The following is a 27,927-nucleotide window of genomic DNA, read 5'->3' on the forward strand; positions in this document are numbered from 1 at the left end:
CTTTCCTTTCATCCTGTGTGAATGTGACGCAATATTTGGAAGAATTTTTGGTTGTTTGTTGATTGATTTTAATGTATTTTGAATGCATTTAGTTTGCATTGTTGGTCCCGAGACACTGCGCTGTGACTGCTGCAGCACTGATTTAGTAAAACTCGTGTTTCTTTATTTGATTTTGCTTTGCTAAGACGAGTGTTTATATATGCCGCCATGGGGATCAAATAATAATATTGACCTTAAATTCTTTTTTTTCCTAACAAACCAATGCTTTCCCAAATAATAGCTTTGTTCTAACATTTGTCTTTATTCTTTAAACATTTATCATGTTTTCTTCTGAATAAACAGCCACGGACACTAGTCAGTGAAACCTGGCACGGAGTCTTAGTTGCTTTTTGTTCATTTTTCTGTCCCTTGTCTCTTTTGCTTTATTTTGAAAGTCATCTCTTGGTGTGCTCTTCTGTGTTTTTACTTCCCTCCTGTGTATTTCTTGTCCTGGTTAGAGTCTCAGCTCACCTGTTCTCGTTACCCTCCTCTCTGTGAGCTCAGTCTGTGTGTCTTTGTCAGGTTGTCTTCTTCTTATTCAGATCTGGGATCATTTGCTGCTTTTCCTACACTTTGGTCCAAGCTTCCTGTTTAACTCTGGGTTTAAATAAAGGATCTTTTAAAATAACTGCCAGCTACTGATCCCACGAGCTTCTTACTGAAACACACAGTGCATCCAAAACCAATCAAATCACTTGGAAACCACAGAGTCAGCTACCTGATACATGTTCACCTTCATCATTGATTAAAGAAACAGATACAAGTCTGGCAGCTAACTTAGATAATAATATGAATAAAACATGTTTAATAGTTATTTACTGTGCTGCTACACCAAGTGTAAGTCTCATTGTTAGAGACCATCTCGTGGTGAGACCATTAAGGGGTAAATATGTACCAGTTACATATTCCAGCCTGTTCTGTGAGCTCTCACCGACAGCAGATGGCATCCTTACTGCACGGATCTCACCTGCATCATATTAACGGCCTCCATCTCCTCCTCCAAGAGTCATTGCTTCATTCCTTCTCCACCCTGCACAAAAAACATAAAAACAGACAATCTCTGGTCAAAATGAGATTTGGGTGTGCAGCAGCGGTATCAGGGTGAGGCAGCACACCTATGGCTTTATCAGCCGGCAGCAGGAATCAGCTGTTATTAGAGGCTGAGCGCTGAAGCTGTGGACACAGCTGCCACCTTTCTACCTTTCCTTTTACATCTTCCTCTTCTGCACACTGAGGCCGAGTGGTGAAGAGGACTGAAATTAGGCACTGACAAGGTCAAATATAAAACATTATACAGCACATTCATTTTTAAATCGTCACCAAAATTGGCAAAATCATCTTCAGCCCAGGCCTCACAGAATATATCACATATTATTACTGATTTCTGACATTGTTTGACTTTCATAGTCAAAGACAAAGTTTAGCTAACAAACAGGAAGGAGGGCAGGACAAAGACATGCTGTGGAAGAGAGCCAGAGATTCATAATAACGAATAAACATGACTGCAGTCTGACACAAAAACTCTTTTTGTTGTCTATAGATCATGTCCTATTTTAATTCCTGACTTTTAAGCCTTAATGTTTGCATGGTTGAGGGCGTGGCCTAATTTTCACCTGGTAAAGGCTGTTTGACCATTAAGAGGTATACACTGTTTTTTCCTCATCAGTACTAGTTCATCATTAGATCTTTATCCACTAGTGACTCTGTGGCACGAGATCCAAATCCCAAACTGGTCTGATCCAATTGGATTTTCATGCTGTAGGCTCCTCTTGGCTGAACTAGTAGCTCTGACAGTCTTGCTAGTTAACTGTAAAACTGAAAAAAGGTTTAGCAGTTTAACACTGATGCAGATCAGTGGTTGTATAGCTCACTACTGCAGGTGCAGATCTGCAGCATGGATCAGATGCAGGAGTGTCTGCAAGGAGCTCCTGCAGGCACAACATGAAAATCCTTTGAGGTAAAAGTACAAAAAAAACGGTACATATGAGATTAATGATGAAAAATCACATTTAGTTTAGCTAAACGTAACCGTAAACATATGACTTGAAATGCGACCGGGTGTCCAGACTAATAGATTTCATGTTGGCATCTCTGCTGTGAGCGGCTGCTCTGTCACTCAGTTTCTCACTCCGTGTTTTCCTCTAAGCCCCTCTATCCCTGTGCTGCTATCACTCCAGCTCTGAAACCAAACACTGTGCCCCCCAGCCCCTCCGCCCGCCCGCCTCTGAGATACAGTACAATGGCATACATTCATCCATTCTGTTTATTGTGTTTGAAGCAGGGGGAGATGGGCTTTCCAAAGCCCTCAGATCAGTCGGTGTAGGAAGCTGGCACCGTGGTCCCTCGGCAAAAACAATCCCCTTTTTTCCCAGATGGTCTGCACAAGCGAGCATGGAGCTGCAGGAGCTTAGTGAGAGAGAGGAGAGGGGGGGAGAAGTCCATCATGTCCAAGGAGCAACATCCAGTTTTTATCTCAGAGACCCGGAGCCCTGGCATTCAGTCTGTCTGGCAGTTTATCTGTCTCCTTCCTTCTTTTATTTCCTTCTGCCTTTCTCTCTCTCTCTCTGTCTGTGTGCCAGTTGTCAGCACCATCTGTCTGGTTTCTCCACGATAAGAACTTGTTTTTTAAAGCAGACAAACGAGGACAGGCTGATGACTGTTTGTAATATTCCTCTCTGTCGCTTTTGAACCCGTCTCCCCTGCCGGGTGAAACACCTCTGAGACGGGAGAGAAAATTCACCGGGCCCGGTCGATGATATGTTTCTTACATAAGAGCGCCGCTGAGGTGTCACTCTTACGTAAGAAACATGCAGCTGACAAAGTGCCGCTGCCTTCCCCTTTCACAGGATAACCTTGAAAGAATGTAGGCAAAGGGAGGAGAGCTGCGGAGAGTATTTGTCATGGTAAAATAAGAAGAAGATGCCAAAACAATTTCAAACAGTTTCAAACTCTGGCTGTAAGCCATCCACGGATCCAATTAGTGCAGAAAATGTAGGTAGTCTGAGGATTTCTAGGCTGCTGTTGGAGGGAGAAAAACTTCCAAAGTTCAATGTAGTTCTTTAAAATTGTTTCAAATATTTCAAAGCACAGCTGTACCTGAGTAACAGAAGAACACACTGATGAAATCCAACCAAAAACAGAAGAAATTAAAATGATGTAATAAAAACAAATACAAACGTGAACTCTAACCTCTGATGTGACTCTAACGGTGGACGTGATTATTACAGATTTCGATGAAAGTTCAGCACATCACTTCAGATCTCAGTGCTCTGGCTTTTATACACGTCACACCCACAACTCCAAACTCATCTAGGGAAGCCAAACCAGGGTTTATTCAGTGGGACTCACAGGTACTTGTAGCTCTCCTCGATGTCTGCAGTGTTGCCTTACAAGAGTATAAACCTCAGTTCTGACTACCTTCCCTCTCTTTGTTACCCTCCGACTTTTTGATGTCTGGTCTCACGGTCTCGAGTAGCTGGGGTTCTGCTCCTCTGGTGTCTCTGACTGTTTCCTTTCATGTATGAAGCCACGTTCCTGTTCGTCGTAGCCGCTGTGATGCCTGACAGGAGCTTCCATGTGGTGCTGAGGCAGGTTATCAATCCTCCCTATCGCTGGATGGGAGCGGTCCCATCTGAGGGTCCTTGGGGATCAGGACTATCTGGCCTTCCGTTAGCCATTGTGGGTGTGTCTCGTCCATTAGCAGCTGGTTCGTTTGTGCTGCCAAACACTCATGGGGTGCAGTCAGCCTCTTCAGACAGGAGATGTGAATCATGTCAGGGCCTGGTGCCGTCCAACGCTTCATGCACGACACTCTGTGATGGTTATGGGATCCTGTTCAGGGAGGATGCTCAGATCCCACATGCTCTTCCAGTATTGCGCCGTCTCCAGCCTTGGTGGGGCTGTTCTTATATTGTTTCGCTGAATGCACACTTTGGATGGTTTTGTAGGGAATAGCTGGTTTATTCTTCAGGCAGTTAGCCAAGGCTGTGAGTCTTTGCTTGGCAGTTTCTGAGACCTCAGGTTTGAGCAGCTTGCTCTACTTCTTAGGGACCTTCTTCATCACACCTTTGTGCTGCTCCAGTGGTTGGCTAACTGCTCTCTTTGCTGACTTGATCTTGGCGACAGAAGGAACACTGGTCTGAACCAAGGACAACGCCCACCACACTCATTCCTCGCACGCTGACAGTGATGTCATCACACAGCCACAGCCAGTTAAAGAAGAGAGCAGAGGATAAGCTCGGAATCTCTTCCTTAACAAAGAGCAGAACTCGAGACGTTGGCGGACAAATGTCACCTTTTTGTTTTTATCATTTAAGGCGACTGGCAAGAGTAAAATCTTTTCTTTCGAGGCAGCACCTTGAAGCAGTGATCCATGCTTTCATTTCTTTCCGCCTGGACTGTAACTCACTTTATGTGGGGGTCAGTCAGTCATTGCTCTCAGGTCGGCAGCTGGTTCAAAATGCGGCTGCACGACTCCTAACAGGAACTCGAAAAAGAGAGCATATAACCCCCGTGCCTTCACAGTCTTGCCCCGCCTTACCTCTCTGAGCTTCTTCATCCCCACACACCCTGTCGGACTCTCAGGTCAGCTGACCAGCTGCTCCTGGAGGTACCGAGATCCAGGAGGAAGCTCAGAGGGGCGGGGCCTTCTCTATCGTGGCTCCAAAATTATGGAATAATTTGCCCATGCATGTTAGAGAGGCCCCTTCACTGTCCACTTTTAAATCACTTCTTAAAACCCACTTTTATTCCTTGGCTTTTAACCTCAGTGAGACTTAGTTTCTCTTTTAATTGAAGTAGTTATTTAATTAATGATTTCACTCTTCTTTTATTTGGTTTTTATTTATATCTCATGTGATTTTATTTTACAGTTCCAATGTACAGCACTTTGTGTCAGCTGTGGTTGTTTTAAAGGGCTTTATAAATAAAGGTGATGATGATGATGATGACCTTTGAGCATGTTGTTCACACAGAGATGCACTTGAGCTAAATCTGCATGACTGCACATCAGTTTGGTGACTTGTTGCATCAGACCCAGCTCTCACTGAACAAAAGCCTCAGCAGAGAGTACCTGTAACGCTGCACGTCTTTGGGAAGCAGTGGGAAACAGACCGTCTCCTGTGTAATTCCAAGATGTGTCCTGTTTTTATTTGTGCAAGCATCAAAAAATAAAGAACAAAATAAAGAAAGCTCTCATCAGTCACACACTCATACTGCACTGTGAAGGTAACAGAGGTTGTTCAGTTGTGTCCTGTGCTGCAGCTTTGAATGGCTGACGTGAAATGCAGGGTGAAACGCGCCTCTGGGTTGTCCTGTTCTCTCCTGTGTGCAGTCCTCGTACGTCTGCAGTCTGTCCTCTCCTCGCTTCCAGTTTCTGTAAAAGCATGTCATCCATTGCCCGCTTTCTCTCTCTGGCTGCAGAGTGGCACTGTGGTGACGCAGGAAACACTGAGGATGTGGAGTGTGTGGGGTTGGAGAGGGAGACGGGGGTCGTGTTGAGGAGAGGAGGGGGTCTCTGGCTGGTGATGAAGAGTGCATTGTTTCAGGCCCAGAGCCGCTGCCCTCCTGTGCTGGTACTTCTGTTGTGTTGCTATTCAGTGTGCAAAGAGAACAACAAAGATTTGGTTATGAAGATCAGCTTTTTTTTGTGCAACAGCATGTTTTTGTAATGTGCACGAACTGTGCGTATCTATAGACGCACAGAGGAAAGAGGAAGCTTCATTGTGGGGGGGGCGTCTGATGTGAGCTTCATATTTCACTTTCACAGCAACATAAAACATGGACGTAGCAACAAAAGTGTGCAATGGTCTCATTAATAACACACACAAGCGGCCTCTGGGTGAACAAACGACAAAGCTTGTCGTTGGCTGTGTGGGCAGCAGCAGGCTAGCCACTGCTACCACACAACAATGTTAGCTTAATGCTACTCTCTGTGTCTCTCTGTGTTCGGCAAACCTGGAAGGATTTTCCATTTCTACTAACGCCGTGAATTATTTCTGGACTTTCAGAAGGAGCGATCCAGTTTAAGGCCACTGCTAATCTCATTGTCACGTTTCATTCATACAGATCATTGTGGAGTTGAGAGAGAGCCAGCCCATCCTCGCTACGTTTTACAGAAACATCACAGAGATCCTTTCAACCGGCTGCATGTCTGTGTGAGACTGTGGAGCCTCTGACTGGAAGATTTCTCTTCCCTTTGCTTGTCTTGAGCCAAAACCATGGTCAGGGACTCCTCACACCCCCACGTGGACTGTTCTCCCCGCTGGCCTCTGCAAACAGGTTCTACAACATTTTGCACAGGTTCTGCATCAGCGTCCCCCCAGGTCATCAGTCTGCTAAGCCCAGAATGAGAATATGTTGCTCATACTGTATTTTTTCTTCTGTATGTTTTAATATATAAATATTTAAACATACTTCATCCATTTGTTGAACCAACTGCCATACAGTTTCCCTCCTCGTACTCTTGCTGCGGACTGACTGACTCTGTCGCCCTTTAACATTTATTTATTGTGACTTTTAACCTGCTGTATCTGTTTGATCCTTTTTGCAGGTTTTTGTTGTATTTTGATCATTTTTTATTTGGTCTTAAATTATTTGACTGTTTTCACCTTCGTCACCTTCACCTTAGCTTTAAGCAGCCCTGTGAGTTTGGAAGAATCTGCTCTGAAAAGGTGAATATTTGATGTTTTGCAGATGTGCATACTGAAAGTTGTAGCTTGCTGTGGTCGCTTTTATAATGTCAGCACTGCTAAAATTCCAGTTTGAGGCAAAGTGCTGAAATTTGAAAACCATCTAAAAAATGTTGTGTTTGTTTATTATTTACCAGAATTTGATCTGTGAACATGCGACTCATATTTCAACACAACAGCTTGTGTTTGTGCAGAGGGGGCAGCCGCTCCGAGGTCATTCTGACCTCCTTATGCACCGGTCTTCCCACTGTGTGTTCAATTTGCTGCAGTTTTACAAGAAATAAGAAAAATAATCATAACAAGATGTTTCACCTGTTGTGAAACTAAATTGCCTTCCAGCCACCCGGTGAAGTGTGGGTTAAGAGGGATTAAATGAGTAGTTAGAGAAGCCTGACAGCGGCGGCTCAGCTCCGGCCTCCTGTTCAAGCTCTCACTCCACCTCTCTCTCTCTCACACGCACAAACAAACAGGAAGTCGTGTGGAGCAGCAAAGACGGCGTGAAGCAAACAGGATTACATACAAGTCATCTTTTACTGACACAGAGTAAAAAGCAAAATCAAAAATCAAATAATGACCTCAGAGGTGCCTCACCTCGTCATCGAGCCGGTCGTCAGGGTCACTGGGGTGTTCGGGTTTAGTTACTGGGATTAAAATAAAGCTCAGTGTTGGTGTGTTTGCAGTCTGATGTTTGGATCCACCGCTGCGCTGAAACCGAGCTTCCTGAATGAGCCACAGATCACAGCATGGTGTTAAAGCATCTTCTAATTAAAGTCAGTGATGCTCATACGCGCCGCTTACAACACTTTAAATGTTTGATGGCACTGCCGAGGTTTTCCAATAAAGATTTTCTCTTTTTTTGAAGAAAACTGGAGAGATGAGTTTCTATTAAGAGGGAATATGAGAAGCTGAATCATCTGATTCGATCCAGCAGCGCTGCTTTAAACTCTGCTTTCATCAAGTTTTTGAGTTTAGACTCTGTAGCTGTACACACAGTGACAAAATATTACGAACATATATGCTTTGCACAGATGGACTGTCCTGAAACACAAAGTTGGCAGAGTAAGGTCTGTGTGTGAGGGCTTTAACGATTAAACATCTGATTGCAGCAGCACTCTCAGGTGATTCTGACTGATGCCATAGTTTGTCCATGAAATGCTGCGTGTGGGTCACAAATTTATGCGGTTCTTTTAAATATGGGTAAAGTCTGTTACCATTTTATTTTATTAGCAAATCACCATAATTGTATCATGTAAGTGATTCATCAAATCTGACCTCCCAGATTTCGAAGGGTCCCGTTACAGCGGAGCAGCCGGGTGTTGTGGTGCAGACACGGGAAAGAAAACTAAGTATAGCAAAAAGCTGTTTATTAGCCTGACAGCACAACAGAAAACAAGGCGAGGTGAACTGGGGAAAAACGAAACTAAGTAAAATGAAACATGAAGACGTGAAAAATCCACAGACATGAGATGAGCTGAACAAACGACCTGACACTGAACAGAGGCAGACAGAGGACCTAAATACACAGAATGAGAGAAGAGGAAACACAGCTGACACAAACAACATGACGCCACAGGGGCAGCAAAACTAAACACACTGAACATGGAAACACAAGACTTTCAAAATAAAACAGGAAACATGGGGAGAGATACACTGAGACAAAGGAGAGAGAGAGAGAAACTGAACCACAGAGGACATGAGAAGGAGGGAACGAGACATGAGGAAACATTCATGGATATACGTGACAGACAGGAGACATGAGCACGAGGAGGAAACACACCAACAGGGACAGAGGATAGAGACACAAGGAAGACCCACACAGACAAGCAGGAAAAGACCCATAAACAGGGAGCCACAGATGATAACAGAAACTAGACCAGGCTGGCAAGCTCCAGTCCTCGAGGGCCTGAAACCTTTAAATGTGTCCCTGCTGCAACACACCTGGATACAGTTTGCAAGACTGACTGCTGAGAAGGCAACCCCTCACCCTGCTCAAGTAAACTGAAGTAAATATAAGTGTTTGAAATTTTTTACTTTTATTGCACCATGTTCATTCACTAATGAGCTGCTGTGACATGAATCAAATGGCTGAATTTCCACCTCAGCATGCAGTCAGTCTTACTAATGACCTGCTAATTTTATCCAGGTGTGCCGCAACAGGGACACATGGAAGAGTTTCAGGACAGCGGCCCTCGAGGACTGGAGTTTGAGACCTGTGAACTAGACTAAACTCAACTAAGACAAACTAATAATAACTAGAACTTAACATTATCTCAATATCTCATAAGCCCCTGATGGATCCACTCATGAAGCAGCGCAGTTATTCTTGTTTCTAGAGCGAGCTTAGCTTTAGTTTGTTCTCTTGTGCCACACCCCACACCCTCTAAAAGTCAAGATTTTATTTTGATTTCAGTATTTTTAAAAAAAATCATTAGTGGGTCGTCCTGAGAAAGAGCGCTGGCATGCCTACCTGCAGCAGGTATGCCAAGGAAATGACCCAACATAAGAGGAAGCTGTGTTAAAAAACAATTCAAGTATGAGGACTGTGGAGGAGCAGTCGAGTCCCAGTTTGATGGCAGAGATCAGTGAGCTCTGGCCTGCAGATTGAAAAATGCTGTGATTGTCTTAACCTCAGTGAGTCAGCCTTGTCAGAGCCATCTCCTCTGCTATCGATCTGTGGCTTTAGAGCGTCGCCTCAGGATGCAGTGGCCTCATTACGGGGACAAGTCAGGGTTTTTCCCCTTAAGTTTTTCTGTCACTTCTACAAGACGGATATTGTGCTTTCTTTGCTGAGACTTTTATCCCACCGTGGTGTCCTCCCTGCTCCATCCCACATTCACTGTGAAAAAGAAAAGATTTTTACATCAAACTTTAAAACTGTGGCTAAAAAAGATTAAAAAAATTGAGATGGTTCGCTTTCTTGAAATACGACTTCACGTGCACAGGAGGCATTTAGCATATAATGTTACACACACTCCTCTGTTAGTGTCATTAAATCGCTCCAAAAGGCTCCAACAGCACAAACACAGTCCACAGGTCCAGTTCAGGTGAAGCTAGCAGACAGCTAGAGGCCACGCCCCTAATAATGCAAACTGTAAGTTAAAAGTGTGAGTTATTGTGAAGTTGTTATGAGGGGCCAAATTGTGTTTATTTCAGCTGCAAAGTTTTAACATGGCAGTCTATGGGGATTAACTCACTGCTGCCCCTGCTGGACATTAGAGGAACTGCAGTGTTTGGTGGTTGGGTGTTTGCTTTATTTTTCAGTTTTGGAGATTGATCAAGTATAAAATGCTTCATCTCTGCTGTATTCAAACAAATTAGAAAACAGGAAACATCAACAGTTTGAACTGAACTCTTGGAATGATTAAAAACAAGACCTATCGGAGGAAATATTTTGCATGTAATCCATCTTTGGTCATATTTACAGTCAGAAATCATGTTTCTCTTTAAATTCTCACACCGGAGCCTGGATGTTTCATGTGAGGAATAAAAATCAAAAAAAATGATGTCATCAGCTTCTTTGGCTTGGGCTCGGAGGACCTGTGAACTCTGCGAGATCACAGCGATGTTCCCGGGGCGATGCTCTGTTTGAAGATGACCGCTTTCTTCATCGTCTGACCATCACCAGCCCAGTTTTCTGTCCTTTCATTTCTCAGATACACTTTTTGGGGTTTTTAGTCATTTCTGTCTTGCTGCTTACCTCCAGTTTTCCAGTAAATTAGAAAATATTCAACATCATCTACATAATTTTACTCCCCATCAACATTTGTTAACGCCTTGATGATTTGCAAGCAGCTCTCTGCAGAAATGCAGACTGTGATTTACAACCTTATTGATCATCCTGAACTGAAGTGCACTCTAAGAAAAACAGGACTTCATGATAGCAAACTGGGGACAAAAACTGCAAGCATCCTGCTCCTTTAAAAAACAGCCAGATCTGTGTATAAATCATGTTGTGCAGGGAACATGTAGGAATAAACCAGGAACAACACGAGATTTAACATCATCATTCTTTTAGCACGTCTTGTAGCCCAACAGTCCAGCCCATTATCACTGCCCGGGTATCAATTTGTGCCAGTTTGTCAAAGATGCTGGTGTGGCTCATGTATGCAGAATGTGTCCTGTGACCGCTTTATGGCTTCAGACAGCTCAGCCGCTCTCAACTGGTCAGTTTTTTAGCCACACTGGAAACGTTTCCTGAACCCAAAGGAATTTCTAAACAAAAAGGAGACAAACACGAACCAGCTGACACCGCCGCTGCCTCCTCGGGAGACCTCAGGGTCTATAAAACAGGGTTGGTATCGCTCCACAGCCACGGCACCGACACCAAAGAAAGCTTTCTGTGTAACGGTGACAAAGCAGCATCACACGACAGCTTGTGAGAATAGAGAGGTTCGAAATCTGAAGTTCATTATGTTCAGCAGTCAGAGAAGTAATGCTTGAACTTCGTGAGTTATCTTACCTGTTATCTCAAATATTAAAAAGATGAATATGCCGCGTTCACCCCCTGTGTGCCCCGACTTCTACGTCCCGCTTTAACAGACAGATCACATTGTTCCAAAGACACATGGCGAATAAGACGCCGTGCCATCGTTTTATTCTTTATCCCTCTGGCAAAAGTATTATTTATGTGCTTTTCCAGTGATGTCTGGGTCTATTTTTTACTGCCGCTTTCTCTTAATCATACAGTGAGGAATGCACGTTGCTTTTGGAGAGAGAGAGAACAGAGAGGAACGGTGAAAGATTGAGTTGGAAAAGAAAGACGGCATCAAGAGAGATGGAGAGAGAAAGAGATTGGTGGCATCGTCAGAGAAGAAGAGAAATGATCTCAGTAAACTCTGTCTGATTTTTCGCCTGAAAAAGCACACAAACCCAGCAGTGCAAACACCTGCAGATTTTTATTTTCCATGCATTTGTTATCAGCCCTGTGTTTTATACCCGGCTCTTATAATGGCACGGTAAATCACAGTTGACAAGTCAGGAGCAGTGGCGGGCCCACCACTCCTTAAAAGGAAAGATGGATAATGGAGGAAGATGGAGGCGAGTTGTTAAAAGCTGAGACGTCACAGTGGAATAAGAGATCGAGAAATGCTGCTTCTTTGTGTCTGAAAATGAGCGTGCGCCGTGTAAACAGATTAGGTGGATTAATACTGTCGTGTAGTCTACTTTGTTTTCATTTGTGCCATTTTCCTTCCTTTATTGAGTTAATGACGTGGGAGGACGGATGCTCGACAGCAGGCTGGTTGAGGTCTCGATCTGCAGGCAGACAGCGTCGTCCTCACCCAAGGTTAGCCTCCTCACCTCTGACCTGCTGAGGCCTGGACTCTGCAGGTGTCCCTCTCTCCATCGATTACACATTTGTTTCCATCATGTCGCCCAGATCCTCACAACCACCTGAGCTCAGAGGCCAAACGCTCCTCTCTCTGTTTACCTGCAGCTGTTTGTCTTCTCAAGGTTATTATAGTGAAGTTAACTAAAGCTAAAACTAGATGGAACATTTCAGTTACCAGCACTACTCCACAGCCTCCCAGCGAAGGCGAAAATGCCATGTGACGTCATCTCTGACTTTGAGGTCGAGATATTCAAACTCATCCAAGATTTTTAGTCGATGCATCAAAGGTATCTGTTTGAAAATCTTATGTTGCCTCGTTCTCGAGTTATTGTGTTCAGAAAGTTGGGTTTTCACGCTGGGTAACGTTTTATTGTTTCTTAGTTTGGTGACATTTGATTACACCTCATCTGATGATGTGTTAACTGAGACTTTGGATGTCCACAAGCCTGAGAATCACTGCTTTCAACAAGTTCTGTGTTTTTACTGTTGCGTCCCCGATGTGGGAGCACCACCCAACAACTGAAGATGCCAAATAGCAGTTTACTGACTCTGAGGAATGCCTCGTCCTCCCTAACCGGAAGTACGAGGTAAAGCGTCTCACTTATTATATAAGGAGCTTGGAAAGAAAAGCGACTGGGCGTCTTGACCTGTGTGACTGAGAACCTTCACAGAAATGGACGTAGTTGCATTAATGGCCACCTTTGGTTAGCTGATGGTTTTGTCCGTCACAGTCTGAGGGTGGACACTGAGCTCAAAGGACACGATGTGCCCATCGACAAAGGACAGGCTCTTCTGAGTGAACCTCCAGAATTTTATTTTGAAGGAGGAAAATCAGAGCAGAAACATTTCTTGTATCAGGGCGTAAACACCAGCCTCAGGTGGACGTTAGAGGAACTGCAGGTTGTGGCACTTCAGCCCAGACGTCGCTACCTGGTGACAGGCTGGATCATTCGACCGGCTCCTCGTACATGTGTGTGAAAGCCACAAACACAGAGACATGAACTCCAGTTTGAGCCGCTCTGTGCCTCCCATCTGCTTTATTGATTTGAAGTTCATTACAGAGTCAGATTCTTTCAGGTGTGCAGAGACGGGAATCCACGCTGAGAAAAAACACACAGTGAGAAAACGCGTTTATTGACTGTAACCGCCACAGTCAGCAGGAGGTAAAGCAGCAACACGAACACATCTCCATCCACTGCATTTGCCGCTCACGCTCAGTTTCATTTCTTTGCTGGGTTTGCGTTTCTCCCTCGCGTCTCCCTCCATCACTTCTGTCGCTGTTCCTCCTTTCGCCTCCTCCTCTGTTTCCCTCTCGTCTAAAAAGGCAAATGAATTCTCTCCTATCCCGCGTGTGAATGTAAATGTGCACACATCCAAAGGTCACTGATTGCATCAGTGTCTGCGGGGATCTGGGCGCCTGTCTGTCCTTTTTGTGTCTGTCTAGATTTGTTCTTCATTTCCATCTTTGGCTCATTTGAATGTGTTTTTAATTATCTGCCCTCAACAGGCTAATAAGAGAGAGCGAGCGAAGCAGAGGCTAATTCAGGGAGTAGAAGGGACATGTCTGCAAAATTCAAATTAATTCCAGAGGACTCAATTTGGTTTGTTCCTTTCTCACTCTGACGCCTCGGAGCGATGTAGCTGTGCTGGTAGAAAGTTTCAGAGTTTATCTCCCACCGTCAGAAACTCTCAGCGATCCCGAAGAGGCCTCCTCGGCAGCCCCTTCATGCTCTTATTTTCCACTTTGACCCAGCACAAAAACAGCTTTTCTGTCCCGTCCTCCCTGACTTTCTATCCATCCCTTCAGCTTTTGTAACGTTGAGGTATGGACAGCTACACACAAGACAAACAAGAATAAGGGCAGCACAAAAGCAATAACTAAACAGAAACCTAAACTGGGAATGAACTAAGGTAAGGCTATGACTTAGAATACAACAGACCGGGCATGGAAACACGGAGGGTGGGAACACAGACGACGCGACACAGACTACATGAAACACAGAGACTAAATACACATGAGGGATGATCAGGGGAAGTGGCCACACATGGGAACGCAGCTGACACACATGAACTTGACGACAGGACAGGAGGAGTGAAACTGAATACACTGACAGTGAATGCAGGCCTTCAAAGTAAAACAGGAAACATGAGACATGAACGGGGAGACGTAGTACAGGGGGAGGTGACATGACTGACAGCATGAACTTGACAGTACAAGACGCACAGACATAAACACACGAAGGGCAAGGGAGACGTAATGCAAGGGTGATATATACAAATGGCTGGACTACCTTAATGAACCTAAACAATCAATAAACATCAAAATAGACTAAACACAAAACACCGGGTCGCACGACCCAGGACCGTGACAGTTTCAAATTCAGGTTCATTTAATTCTGGCTGTGCTTACTGACCTCAACCCAATTTTATGTGCTACACGGCGCGCAAACACGGCGCTGCAGCTACAAAGCTGCAGCTTTGATGGATTGTTGGAGCATTACCGCTACAGTAGTCAGGAGCCTCGCCGAGTAATTCGTATTGTGCTTAAACATAATATTATGGTGTGTGCATGAGGACCTGGCATCTGTTTAGAGACTAGCGTTCGAAGCAGAGTTCAAACCGATCAATCCATGAAGAATTTGATAGATTTGTGGAAGAGGACTGAACAGAAAAAGTGAGTGTATTGTTCTGTGTTACCACTGAAAAATGTTGAGAGTTATTGTGAATGAGTTGAATAGTTTGAGTTATCTGAATATTTGGTTAGCTGCATACGCCTTATAATCCGATTTGATGATCACCAATAGCTGTGCTGACTCACAGCACTACACTGAATCTCCTATAATGAGAAACATTTCCCAGCACTGCACCTCAGAAAAACCTTTACTTACCAGACTTGAGACGATCAGATCAGCAGTCTAGAGAAAGGAAACAATTCATCAGATCACTGTTTGATGATTCAGACTGTTGAGCCTCTTCACACACAATCCAATTTACTGTGACACAAATTAACTAGTAAACTCCTCAATTAATTTAAGCTATTTTAAGTTTACTGTAGTCTAAAGAGACGATAATTGAACTGCAGGGTCTCACATGGCTATAGCAAGTGTAATAAAAGCATTATTACTACAGAAATGCAAAGAATAGGCACCAATATTTGTTGGCACAAGTGCAGGATACACCAAATATTTCCTACACAGAAGCCTTGTGGCTACAACATTTTCTACAACAGATCGTCGCTTTCTAATAAAGTGTGAAAAACCAAAACTTTTAATGTCCTTTCAGGTTAAAAACATTAAATACAAAGTAATTCTTTAAATCAGAAGCAACAGAAAACCTGATGTTTTGGTTAGTCTGATATGAATATGCAAATCCTAAAATACATGTAAATATTGACATGTTACAATAACAGAGGTTCAGAATGTTTTGTGATTAAAACGAAATGTCTTAAAATATTACAGTAAAAAGTGATAACACAGCTGTACGTTTGAATTTGTTTCCAAAATCCCTCATTTAGATAGAAGCTAGCGAGCTAACTTCCTGCTAATTTCTAACTCTGTTAAATGTCATAAACTCCGTTTTCATGGATGCCTGGATGATAAACTCAATTGTTACACCTGGTAGAGCAGAACGCTGATCGTTTTATTACAGATGAAAGACTTTAGATAGTTTTTCAACTCTCAGTGATTTATGGACCTGCAGCAGCGTTTGAGCCCATGCTAGTGACGTCAGACTTAAAGACCGGATAAAGAGTGATATGAACATATAACTTACCGGTGTTGTGCGATCTAAGTTTACAACCGACCGCACAGCAAGTACGAACCATAGCTGGTGTTATCCGTGTACTTTCGCTCCTCTTTCGCTAGCGCTGCAGGACATGTTCCATGTGTAAGGACTTTGCTCACCGTTAGTTAGAAAGGATCGCTCGCCTCTGTGCTTCTTCTTTGGTTGAGGTACCTTGGATTAGAAATCGCTGCTTCCACCTAGTGTATCCAGCCAAAATGATCACAGCTACACGACATTTGTTGATCTCTTTCCAATGGTTTGCAGGGTTTGACGGTGGTTCTTTCTTCCGAGTCCTGGAAAGCCGCATGGACATACCTGTGGAAGAGACAAAACCCATACAGTGAACTAAACTAAACAGCATTAACTCGTGTGTTGGAGATTACAGACAATGCTAGACTTCCTGTTGCTATCTATAACATTATACGTGCACACTACATTACTCAAGACGAAGTGTGTTTTTTATACCTGTGGGCTCTGAGCTGTATCGGCCGGCAAAAAGCCAATGTGGCCACGTGCTCTGATTCAATCATCGAACAGTCCCAGATTGGGGTAGTTCCACTTAGCTGGGAAAACAGAGAAAGTTCATCTTCACTGACACACTCCACAAGGCACATCTCTGCCTGTGTGGCTAAAGCCAGGACAGCAGCAGACTGTTTTACTGCAGACAGAAGCACATTAACACCCAAAGTCTGCAGCTTCGCAATAACACCCTGCAGTGAGCTTTCCATCCAGGAGCTAAAGTGTAAAATACTTCTCTCCTCCTTCATTCTGCCTCGATATCCCAACTGATGCAAGTCCACAAAAAAATAGTCTGAAGCTGACAAGACATGTCAGCTTCAAACTATATATATCTATATCTATATATAGATATATATAGATATAGATATATATAGATATATATAACTATGTTAAATAGTATGTACGAAGGTAAAAATGTGCGCAGTTTATGATTTAGATCATGATCATTTCAATCACTTGGGATTCCAGCATTAGCTTTAGCGTGATACTGCAAAGCACCGTTTGCTAGCAATGGTTGGTGCAGCTTTCCCAGCGTGCAGAGCAGGGTTAGGGTTAGCAGAGGGTAAACTTTATTGCTACACCTCGTAGAGCAGTCACTCTGGGTGTTTTACTGGAGTTGAAAGAAGTGCTGGGCTCTGCAGCAGCAATAGCGCGGCTCAGAACAAATCTAAATGACTGCAGAGGGAAATACCCCAAACAGGTTTATTCTGTCTCTGCCTGTCTGTGACCGAGCAGCCTGAGACAGTTTTCACAGGGAGAGATGTATGATTTATGACCAGCAGCGCTCTAATATGCACACAAGCTTGTGGTTGACTTGCTGTCACAGAGTTAGCTGCCATGTGACGTCTGTCGGTCCGCATGTCTGTCCTCACGCTTCTCTCCTCATTTCCCCGGGTCATCTTTCATTTCTCCCCCAGCCTTCCCGTCTCCCGTCTCTTTTGCTTCCATCTCCCCTCTTCATCTCTTTGTGCCCTCTCCTCGCTCTCTTTTTTGCCTCACTATTTTTCTTTCCCTCCCCCCCTATCTGCCTCACCCCTCTCTCTCTCGTTGAGTGACATATTGGTGTGAAGAAATGTTGCCAGCTAGCACTGCAGCGAAGCTTGACAGCGTGACAGTCTTCTTCATCCTCTTGTGAGAAGAGTGAAAGGATGAATAAAAAAACAAGCATGGAGAAACAGGACGTTGAGATCATCAAAGAGCTGCTTTAGTCTTTAAAACAGGAAGCTAAAAAAAAACATCCTCTAATTTTTTTTCAAAGAAACTTGTAGTTATTTTTTGCAGAGGGTAGACCCTGCACCACCAGGGGGCAGGCTTTTAAAAGTGAAATATTTTCACACATGTGCTGCTGTTAAACTTTGGATATTTATTTTTAAATAGCTTTTCTCTTTCTGCCACCACTGAGTGCGTTGTTGAAGTTAGATAAACTGTACATTTGCTCCATCTTGTGGTACAAATTGCACAGAAGTGCTTCTCAGGCCTGTTGTACTGTGACCCGACCTCTCTGTAACACGAAACGCATATGACACCACTGCAGTCACGAATCTTTTATTTATCTCTCATTCGTTCTGTCTGATTCTTTTTTGCTGTCACAGCTGTTTATCCAGATCAACTCCAGCTCGTTTCAGTTCCCAGTGATCCCATTGATGTGGTTCAGTTACACCAGATCAGCACCAGCCAGAGATACAAACACGGCCTCAGAGGTCACAAGTGTGTATAGAAAAATCTGCTGTGGCAGCCAAAACTACATTTAAACACACGGTGCCATCTGATTGGTTTTTTTCTTAAACTAAGTTGGAAGCACCAAACCTTAAGACACCAACATTCATCAGTTGTCTCAAAAATGCCACCAGATGCCTTATTTTTATCTTCGAGTGGCCACAACACCTGCTGGGTGAAATAAGGAACCAAGCAGCAACCTCTGTGTCTGAAGCGTGAAGCTAAACCTGCAGTTCCTCTAATGTCCAGCAGAGGCTCCATCAGTGAGTCTCTGCCCATAGACTTCCATGTAAAAAGGTCCAACTTCACATCTGACACAGGCGGCTGTAGCTGCTGGGTGGAGCCTTTTGGAGTATTTTATTGAAAATGATTAATAATGTGGCTGCTGCGACGTTAAGTGTACGAACAAACTGTCCACGGAGTCTGAGATCAGTTTGGGTGAAATCCTCATGTTCTGTTTCCTGGATGTTACTGAGCACCAATCAGCAGGTGTCTGAGTGACGGTAACAGCTGACAGCTTAGCACAAATACCAACACTGCCATGGTCAAAACACCAGTGTGGAGACATCGGTCTTCCAGAACCATATTTATTAATTTTCTGACCTCACACACACACTCACACACACGGTCTTTCTCTTTAAGCTGTGTCTTGGTATCACTGACTTTGCAGACACTGTGCGTCTCGGGAAAGTTTAGTCTTTGTGTGTTTTGCATTTACTTCCTGCTTTATTTTGAAGAGTGATCCTCTGTGTTTTACTTTCCTTCTTTGTTTCTCTGCCTGCCTTCATTATTGTCTTGACTGAGTTCACACAGGTTTTATTATCCTGCTCTCTGGTCTGTGTAGTCTTTCCTGACTTCCTCAGTCTTTCAGGTTGTTGTGTTAGAATAGAACACAATAAAATGCATTTTATTGTGACAATAAACATGTACAGTGAGATTCAGAGTAACTCCTACCCAGTGCAGACATGTAGAAAAAAGGGAGGTGAGGTGCACAGTTCTGCAGCACTATATGCATAAACAGGGTGATATATTGACAGTGTGGGTTATTGCACATAAATTAAATATTGCACAGTGTTTCACGAGTCCTTGTTTTTGGATGTAGTTGATGTTTGTGACCCGTCATGTGTATTCTGGGACATCTTGTGGATGTTCTCTGTAAAGATGTGATATTCTCCCGTGTTAATAAGAAGGGACTTCCTGAAAGTTTCCTACTTTGTGCACACTTGTGTGTTTTTGTCCTCCAGAACCACACAGACATTCATGCCTGGCTGTTTTCCCACAGATGCCCTCCTTCCATTTCACCCACACACACTCTCAGTTTGCACGCCGGCTGGCAAAGGTTGCAGCACTGGAAGGTGTCGATTACTGTCCTCATTTCACTGCAGCGTATAAACTGATTCTACTGCTGTGCTGATGGAACATTTGGTGTTATTAACTTTTTTAACCTCTTTAAAATGAGCCAAGATGGTGGTGAATGTATATATTTTCCTGCTGTGACACCTGTAGGCAGACGCTGCCAGCTGTGATTGGCCCAGTATCTCCTAAATTAAGTCCATATGGATGATATGTAGAAAGTTGGAAAGTCAAAATAGTGGATGAAACTTTTGTTCAGTCACAGACCTGCAATTTAAACCTGTTCAGTGAGCTTTAAGCAGGAACTTCAGATGTTCCACCCTAACGATACACCCGTACCAAAGCCTGTCCAACAGTGACCCTGCACACAGACATTACAGAGTTAGAAAACATAATCTGGGCTTTTGCACAATCGTCCAATGTGTTTGATTTGCAGGCTCTTCTTGTTTTCAAGTAGAGTAGAGTTTTATCAGAGTTAGTCTGATGAAACTATTAGATGCTTTTTCTGGATTTTGAGACTTCAGATGTTAAAAATCATGACGTCTTTAGTTTCTGTACCCCTGATCTTATAAATCTGCCTTTACTGTTGTTTTTACTGTTTGATCGGATGTAATTTGCCTGTGCTGCCAGCAGGTGATGGTAAGACACGCTCAAACACTACAGGTCTGTTAGTAAAAACTCATTTTCTTTGTGAGAAGTGATGCTTTGCTCCTCGGCATCGTTTGGTGCAGTTGAATTGAATATATTGTGCATTTAGTTTTTTCGTACCTCTTTGACCCGTCTTTCCAATGTGATGTTTGTGTATTCTATGTATGGTCAGAAGGGGTGCTCATGATGGCGCCGGATCATCTGGCAGCCTTTAAAACAATTTCCCTCTGGATAAATAAAGTATTATCAATCAATCAATTGAATTCAATTCGATATTAGTTGACTCAAGGCACTTTATTTCCAAGATAAAGATCTTACAACGACACAGAGAAACCCCCAACAAGCAGACGACCCCCTGTGAGAAAGAACTTGGCCACAGTGTGAAGGAAAAACCCCGTTTAACAGGAAGAAATGGACTGATTCTTTTCTACTCTCCCAGAGTACTCAAAGCGCTGTGTACAACATGCCACATTCACCCAGTCACACCCACTCATACAAGCACTTTCTCTATACGTAGTGCTTTCTAACTACATTCATGATGGACGCATCGGAGAGCAGCTTGGGGTTAGTATCTTGCCCAAGGATACTTGACATGCAGACTGGAGGAGCCAGGGATCGAACCACCAACCTTCCGATCAGTAGGTGACCTGCTCTACCTCCTGAGCTACAGCCACCCCACCTGTCAAGATTCCTGGGTCATTGACCAGCGTTTTCAGTTCATGCTCACTGTTTTTTCCACATGTTCCATTTCCTGTTTCATTATGTTCAGCCGTGTACTCACCGGTTTAACAATTATCGTCATCATTCAGTCTGTGTATTTAAGTTCCTCAGTTTTACCAGTTCACTGTCGTGTCATTGATGTCGTTCTTGTCGCGTGTTCAGTTCAGTCAGCCATCTGGTCTTCTGTTGTCTCCGTTTCCAATAAACCTGCTCATTCTACACCAAGAGTCCTGCGTGTGGGTCATCTCTTCCTCGCCTCCACACACGACCCCTGACAGCCTCATTTTAAATTGCTGGCAAAATCAGGCTGCAGAGTGAAGTTGTGGAGTTGGACCTGTGGTTGGAGTTGGTGATGCAGTCCTTACTAGGTGGAAAAAAAAGTGTGTGTGTGTGTGTGTGTGTGTGTGTGTGTGTGTGTGTGTGTGTGTGTGTGTTAAATAATCTTTACAGCCTTGATCAACTCGGGTGTGTTCCACTGACTCACAAGATTTCACCGACAATAAAACGAGTGACCAGGTAAGCGAAAGCATTCAAGGTTGACGTTTGATCACCTGATTACAACCCCAACAAACGACAGCCGGCCATAGAGTGGAGGTGTGAGCTGGTCCTTAAGTACTGAGGTAAATGAGATGATGGAGAGGTGGTGCAGTGGTGGAAGAGCAGGACAGAAAACTCCACCTGAGAAGGAAGAGAGGAATAGGAAAACGAGACATGTCCGGACCCTGACAGAGAAAATGGATCAGAGTACGCGGTGAAGAAGCTGGATGGAAGTTAATTTAGCATCGTGCTCGCCTCGTCAGAGCTTCTTCAACTAAATCTATGTGCATAAATAACACACAAGGAAATCATTTGTATTTATCGATGAGCTTCACAGGAAATGAAAAATGAGTATTTGGTTTGAAACGTGTTTTAAGTAAACAGCATGGGGAAATAAAAAAAGTGCATTTAAAGATTTGTTGGTCTGGATTCATATTTATTCTTGAATTGCAGAAGAAGAAAAACTGTTCAGTCATAACTTTGAGAGCAAAATGAAAAAGCAGGCTCTCTGCGAGGGAATACATCTCCTTCAAAGCCTCTGGCAAAACCGACAGTTTTTACTTCCACCAAACCAAAACTGTAAATTGGAGAGTGACTAACATCCTCATAACAATGAGTCAGTGACTCGGGTTTTATCGAACCTGCACTAAAAGCTCTCAACAGCAATTCTACCACATCTAATGCAGGAGAAATGACGCACTGTAAAGTACTTCAGTCATAGTAGTACTTATGGCCTCCTCAATGAAAATGCTCAATGACCTCTGAAAGCCTGGTCGTAGTGTGCAGCCCTTCAGAGCAGAGAGGCTAAGAATGAACCAGAACTAGCCAAACGCTTTACCAGAGGAGCACCGCAGGAAGTCAGAAGGTCCGTGGTGTTAATTACACCCGTGACTGTTAATGAACCGTCATGCACTGCGCTGCTGCTCGGCTGTATGTTCTATATGTCACGTATAATGTAAAAAGCTACACCTGAGTGTCAGTATAACTACACCCTGAAGATATGTGATGAAGCTACCAGTGCAAAGACATGCTGTGCTGCTCATTTACAGCTAGCATGCTAACCTACTCTCCGTGTTAGCCCTGCGTCAGAGTAACCCCGCCTCTCACCTGTGGTGGTTCAGATAAGGATAATGGAGGCTAACATTAGCCTGGCTGCTTCCTGATGCTGCCTCATATCTAATTATGTCCATAGTTTGTTGGACAAAGCGACCCTGAGGCAGCAGGAGCAGAAACATCCCATCTTTGGATTTTAGTGGAAAATTTGAGTCTTTCACAAAGAAACGAGTCCATGTGTCACTCGAAGCAACGACAGAGTCAGACGCTCACAACAAGCTAAAATCTGCTCATATACTAGCAAACAAACATAGAAAATGTGTGCTAGCTGACTTTATTCACATATTACTGCTATATTTTTCTAAATATCATGCAGCTCTTTAATAAATGGAGCCTGTTTTTAAGGGTAGCATCCTGTATTTTTTTTTTTTAGTCCTTTATTTATCCAGGTAAAAAATCTCATTGAGATTAAAAATCTCATGTCCAAGAGAGACCTGGCATCATGGCAAAGTCAAATTACACATACCACATAAGTATATAACATTTAAAATAAATACAGTATCCCATACCAACGTGTAAAATATACAGATCAAATTAAGAGTACATTAAAAACAATCACACGGAGTAAAAGAGTTATTCTCTCGTTCCTTTAAGACAGAGTTAAAATCTCCCAAAAGGTAATTCTGATCATTTCAGTTCCTTCTGCAGATTTTTCCAGGAAGCAGGGGCAGCGTATTTAAAGTTTTTGGGACAATCAGCAGTATGATACTGTGAGAACAAAGGCTGTATTGGTTGTGGTTTTTACACATACAAACACATAAATAAGATGGAACCAGCCCAAGGACAGATTTATAGATAAAGATTAACCAATGGGAGAGTCTGCGAATATGCAAAGATGGACATAATATTTACTGAGAGCTGCTGTTTGTCTGTCTTTCCTGTTTGAATATCACCAAAAGGTACCTGGATAATGGGACTATTTACCCAGACGGTGGAGGAGCACATTCTGAAAAGGCATTCAAAGCTCGGTTTATCTCCTTCTCTCATATCCCTGTCTTCAGCTTCCTCTGTGTCACACATCTCCACAATAATTAGACAGCTAATGAAGGGCCTTCTGTCTCCCTCGAGTGCCTCATCTAACACACACACACACGCACACACACACACGCACACACACACACGCACGCACACGCACACGCACACACACACACACACACACGCACACGCACACGCACACACACACACACACACACACACACACACACACACACACCCAGAAGCGACAAATCTGTGCTGGAAGTGAAGGCATCACGTCCATATTCAAATGAACGGTGGGTCGAGTTGCAGCGAGTGAGAAGGATTCTTGCTGAAGTCTTAAACTACGACGTTTATAGGTGACTAACGCGGAGGCTACGCAGGAAGTGCTGCACCTGTGTCTGCATCCTCGTTCAGTCTGTGCAGGAGTGTAAGCAGAAATATTACATGAAGTTTAACTTCATGACAAACATTCATTTTTCTGGGATGTTTGCGTTTGATTAGATACTCGGCTCACTCGATGTTCCTCTCACCAGAATCTGTTGATGCACACGGTCCAGGCCTTCATCACCTACACCCACTTCTTCACTTGTTCTCAGTTTACATGCTGAGGCGTAAATGTGTTGTTAGGCTCGTCGCTGTGCTGGGAAACATACATGATTTAAAAACTTCTATCAGCAGGAACTTTCACATCGTGCATACAGCTGTGGGAATATTGGGTGGAGCAAACCAGAACTAACCACCACTGACACAAGCAACCATCTGAAGTCCCGGTCTTTGTGTCGCCGGTGCTTCTGCTGTAATTATCCTGAGCTTTTCTCCTCTTTGTTCTTGCTGTTCCTGAATGTTAACTGTTGGATTTATATTGTTACACTCACTACAAGCTCCTTAGACTGTTGCGCTTTTTTCTAAATGTTTTCGGGGGTGGATCTGTTTGTGTGAATTTATAAAAGTTAATTGTTTTATTTTGAAAGTTAGATCCTCCTTTGAGTTTGGTTTCCCCGTGATGTTGGTAACCTGTTCTGATGACCTTCCTCTCGGTCAGTCAGGCTATCAGTCATTGTTGCGTGCTCCATATTTATGTATTGTGTTTGTCTCTGTGAGATCTTTCTGCCATTACTGCACGTGTGCGTTTTATTCTAGACAGTAAAGATGGTTGTAGTCTCCAGGTGTAAAAACACGTATATGCAAATTCCTTTTAAACCTGCATTCTTTTAAATGGCCACCAGGGGGCGACAGCTGTGGTTGCACAAAGACCCCTGGTCCTTTAGCCCAGCGGCCCCAAACCCCCGAGCCATAGATCAGTACCGGTCCGTGAGTCGTTTGGTACCGAGAGTGAAATTTATGGTTTATATTCTGCTTGAAAACTTTATCGTGCATTGTTGTCAGTCGGTATTAGTCAACGATTAAGCATAGGAACTATCCCTGTAATATCAGCAACTCGGCAGCTCACATCACAGCTGCTGATTCTGCTCGTCACTCGAATAACGTGCACCAAATGACACGCGTGCATATGAAGCACAGAAAAGAAGAAGCAGTGGTGTGGGCGAGAAAACAGAGAAATCAGATCTGGATTTCCTGCAGCTGCGACGCTGCCTGAGATTGCTAACAGGGCCGAAGTGCTGACAGGGCGCTTTTAAACCAGCAGGGTTAAGCTCCCTTTTGGCCCGGTCCTGTGAAGTTTGGAGGTGAAGTTGTAAATTATTGAGTGCTAAAGTGTAAGTGCAGAGTCAGTGCATTCAGTCTGATCAGTGCTGAACGGGTAAGGAAGGGCTGGAAGTAAATGGGTTACATGATTGATAGAAAAGATCTGCTTGTTAAACACAGACGTGCTCGGCTCACCTGCTCAGGGCCTGAAGCATTATGCAGCTCAGGTTCTCCTCCACAAACACTCACCTTCGCACCACACACGGAGAGCTGCACAACATCCGCGCTTCGGTAAACTACATCAAAAGACGCAGCAAATAATTTGATAGATGCTTTCAAGCTGCCTGTGAAACTTTAGCCCCTCGATATCTGCTGATGTGCAGCAGACTCACGTGTGGTGGTGTGGGAAAAAAGCGCGCTTTGGAGAAATAACCCTGAAGTGCTCATTTCCTCAAGTTTTCGGGAGTTTCCATTAGTCGCCATCAAAAGCAAATCCATTACATCCACTGGGCTTGTTTCTGTCATTACAGTAAAATAGTAATGCTACATTAGAGCTCTAAGCTTTTTCCTCTCCATCATTAACAACATGGAAGCCAATTGATATGCTTGCATGGTTGTAATCCTCCCAACTCTTCTGAGAATTCACTGGAAAAACAAATTAAAGCTTGAGGTCTGGCTGCACGCGGGTGGAAAATCAGGTGATAATGCTGCAGTGTGCTGCTTTTTCTCCTTTCTCTCCTGCACTTCTTCTTTTTCATGCCTCTGCAGGTTTTATCTTCCTCTTTCCCCTCACCTTTTTTTCCTCTTTTAAATTGCAGCTTTCCTTCTGGTGTGTCCTATTGCAGGTATTTCATTACTGTCTTCTTTAAACACCTAACTCATCACTTATTCCTTGTCCATCCATTCCTTTCTGCCGCTCTCAATCTGCTTGTTAAGTGATGACGTATCGACCCTGCGTCCAGGTCCTGGCGTCTCCTGCGTTTAGGCGAGCGGTCGTTCTCCAGCTTTTCATCAGCTCTGTTCACATGCAGCACGTCTTCACGCTCTGTTGTTCACATCTCACAGTCTAACTACAGGCCATCAGCTCGCAGCGTCCCCGACACCTCAAACAGAATGTGTCTCTGAGGACATGAAGCTGAGATTCAGGACTTTGATATGTTTTCTGCGTCCTCATCCTGTCATATGATGGTTTTTGTTTCTGCTCGTCAGTGACCCTCAACATGAACTTTTACTGTGAATCGTTTAACACTCTTCCTCCATCTTCCTGTGCTGATGTGCTTTCATATTACCCAACTCATAGTTCTGTAGCTGGTAGCAGGTAGCACACAATCATCACTGAGCCTCCAAACACTGCTGCTGTTTAGTCTTAACCCTTTAAGACCTACCATAGAACCAAGTCCGCCAGAGCTTATATCATATTTTTACATACTGTGGAGCCATTTTTGGGAGCATTTCAAGTTGCTATACATCAATACAACCATTATAGCCCAAATTTTTATAATATGTCTGCATTAAGTCCATAGTAATTACATAAATTGCAAAAAAGTGCAATAAACTACAAAAAAATTGAAAATCGTTTTTGCTTTTTTAACATATATTTCTAGTTAGAGAAATTTAAGAGGCTTATCCCTCAAAACTGTAAATACAAAAAAGTTGCACAAACTAGTTTCCCACCACAGGAAATTTATTTTGTGTGTCTTCATAGTTTTATGTTTGAAATACACCAATTTTTATATACTGCAGGAAAAACGAAAATAAATATTTTAGTGCAAATTTGCAAAAAAAGCAGCATCTGCATCAAAATAAACTATTTCATCAGTGCAATATGAGTCCTCAGCATCCCAGAAACGACACAGAAAGTCAGAAAGTCTAACATAACTTATAAAAACACCAGTATAGGCTCATGAGGCCCTGATGGTAAAAAAATACATTTCTGCGAAAATGACGTCACTTCCAGTTTCGGGCAGGTCATGGCGGACGTGCGGAAGTTCGCGCTGACGTCTATTCCAACGTAGGAAGTGTTATGAACAGCTGATCGGATCGGCAAAGCGTGTTTCTGGAATATTATGTTTTTGTTCCTGCAAGCGCTTTTTATGCAGTTGTTGCAAAGCTTTATGTGGAAGGAAACCGTGACCGAGGACAAGCTGATGGCATAAGATGTAAGTACAACTCCTCCGGTTTCATATGCAAAAAAAAAAATTATTGTGCTTACGTGGTTGCAGAGCTACCGAGATTTAAAAGTAGTTGCGCAAAACGGAGCGTGCCCGCTCTGACCGGTTTTAAAGGGTTAAGACCTGGTAAAGACCAAGCTGAAAGACTTTTGACTGCTTGACCCTGAAAACGCCATCATTCCCTGATAGAAGACATATTTAGGACAAATCTGGGATACTTTTGGGACCTGGCTCGGTTACAGCATTGGTGAATGGTCACAAACATTTGTCACATGTGACCCGTGTACGGTCAGATCCCGAGCTGCAGAATCATATAAACTCTAAAGCGGCTCATAGAACCTGCAGTTGAGCCACTCTTGGACCAAGCAGTCGCCGTATCTGGGTTCTCCTCCTTTCTATGTTCTTGTCTTTGTCGTCGTCGTCTTCGCTACATCCTTGCTCCCTCCCTTCCACCCTTCATCATCACTTTGACCATTGAACCCAGCACCTCCTCTCTGGTATCAACCACTTTTCCCACCTCGTCTTTGTCTTTTCCCTTATCTCTTCAGGTTTTCCTTTCCTCTCCACCGCTGTCCTTCCCTCATCCGCCTCCTTTAGTTGTGAAGGACAGAAAGATTGCAGCGATCCCTGCATGATACCATCTAATTCCAATACCCCGATCAGTGGTGGAGACACAGCGAGCGAGAGG

At 43.6% G+C, this 27,927-nt stretch overlaps 1 long non-coding RNA gene across 1 annotated transcript; it reads right to left on the reverse strand.

Moving 5' to 3' along the window:
- Positions 1-847: 847 nt before the first annotated feature.
- LOC309706734 lies at positions 848-15,894 on the reverse strand. The gene is made up of 3 exons (XR_014276783.1): positions 15,829-15,894; positions 14,946-14,972; positions 848-1,069 (listed from the first exon to the last, which is right to left on the reverse strand). It is a non-coding gene; the product is annotated as an uncharacterized lncRNA (long non-coding RNA).
- Between the last annotated feature and the right edge of the window lie 12,033 nt (positions 15,895-27,927).

The sequence above is a fragment of the Aulonocara stuartgranti genome (genome assembly GCF_965226115.1).
Source record: "Aulonocara stuartgranti genome assembly, chromosome: 5".
NCBI lineage: Eukaryota > Metazoa > Chordata > Actinopteri > Cichliformes > Cichlidae > Aulonocara > Aulonocara stuartgranti.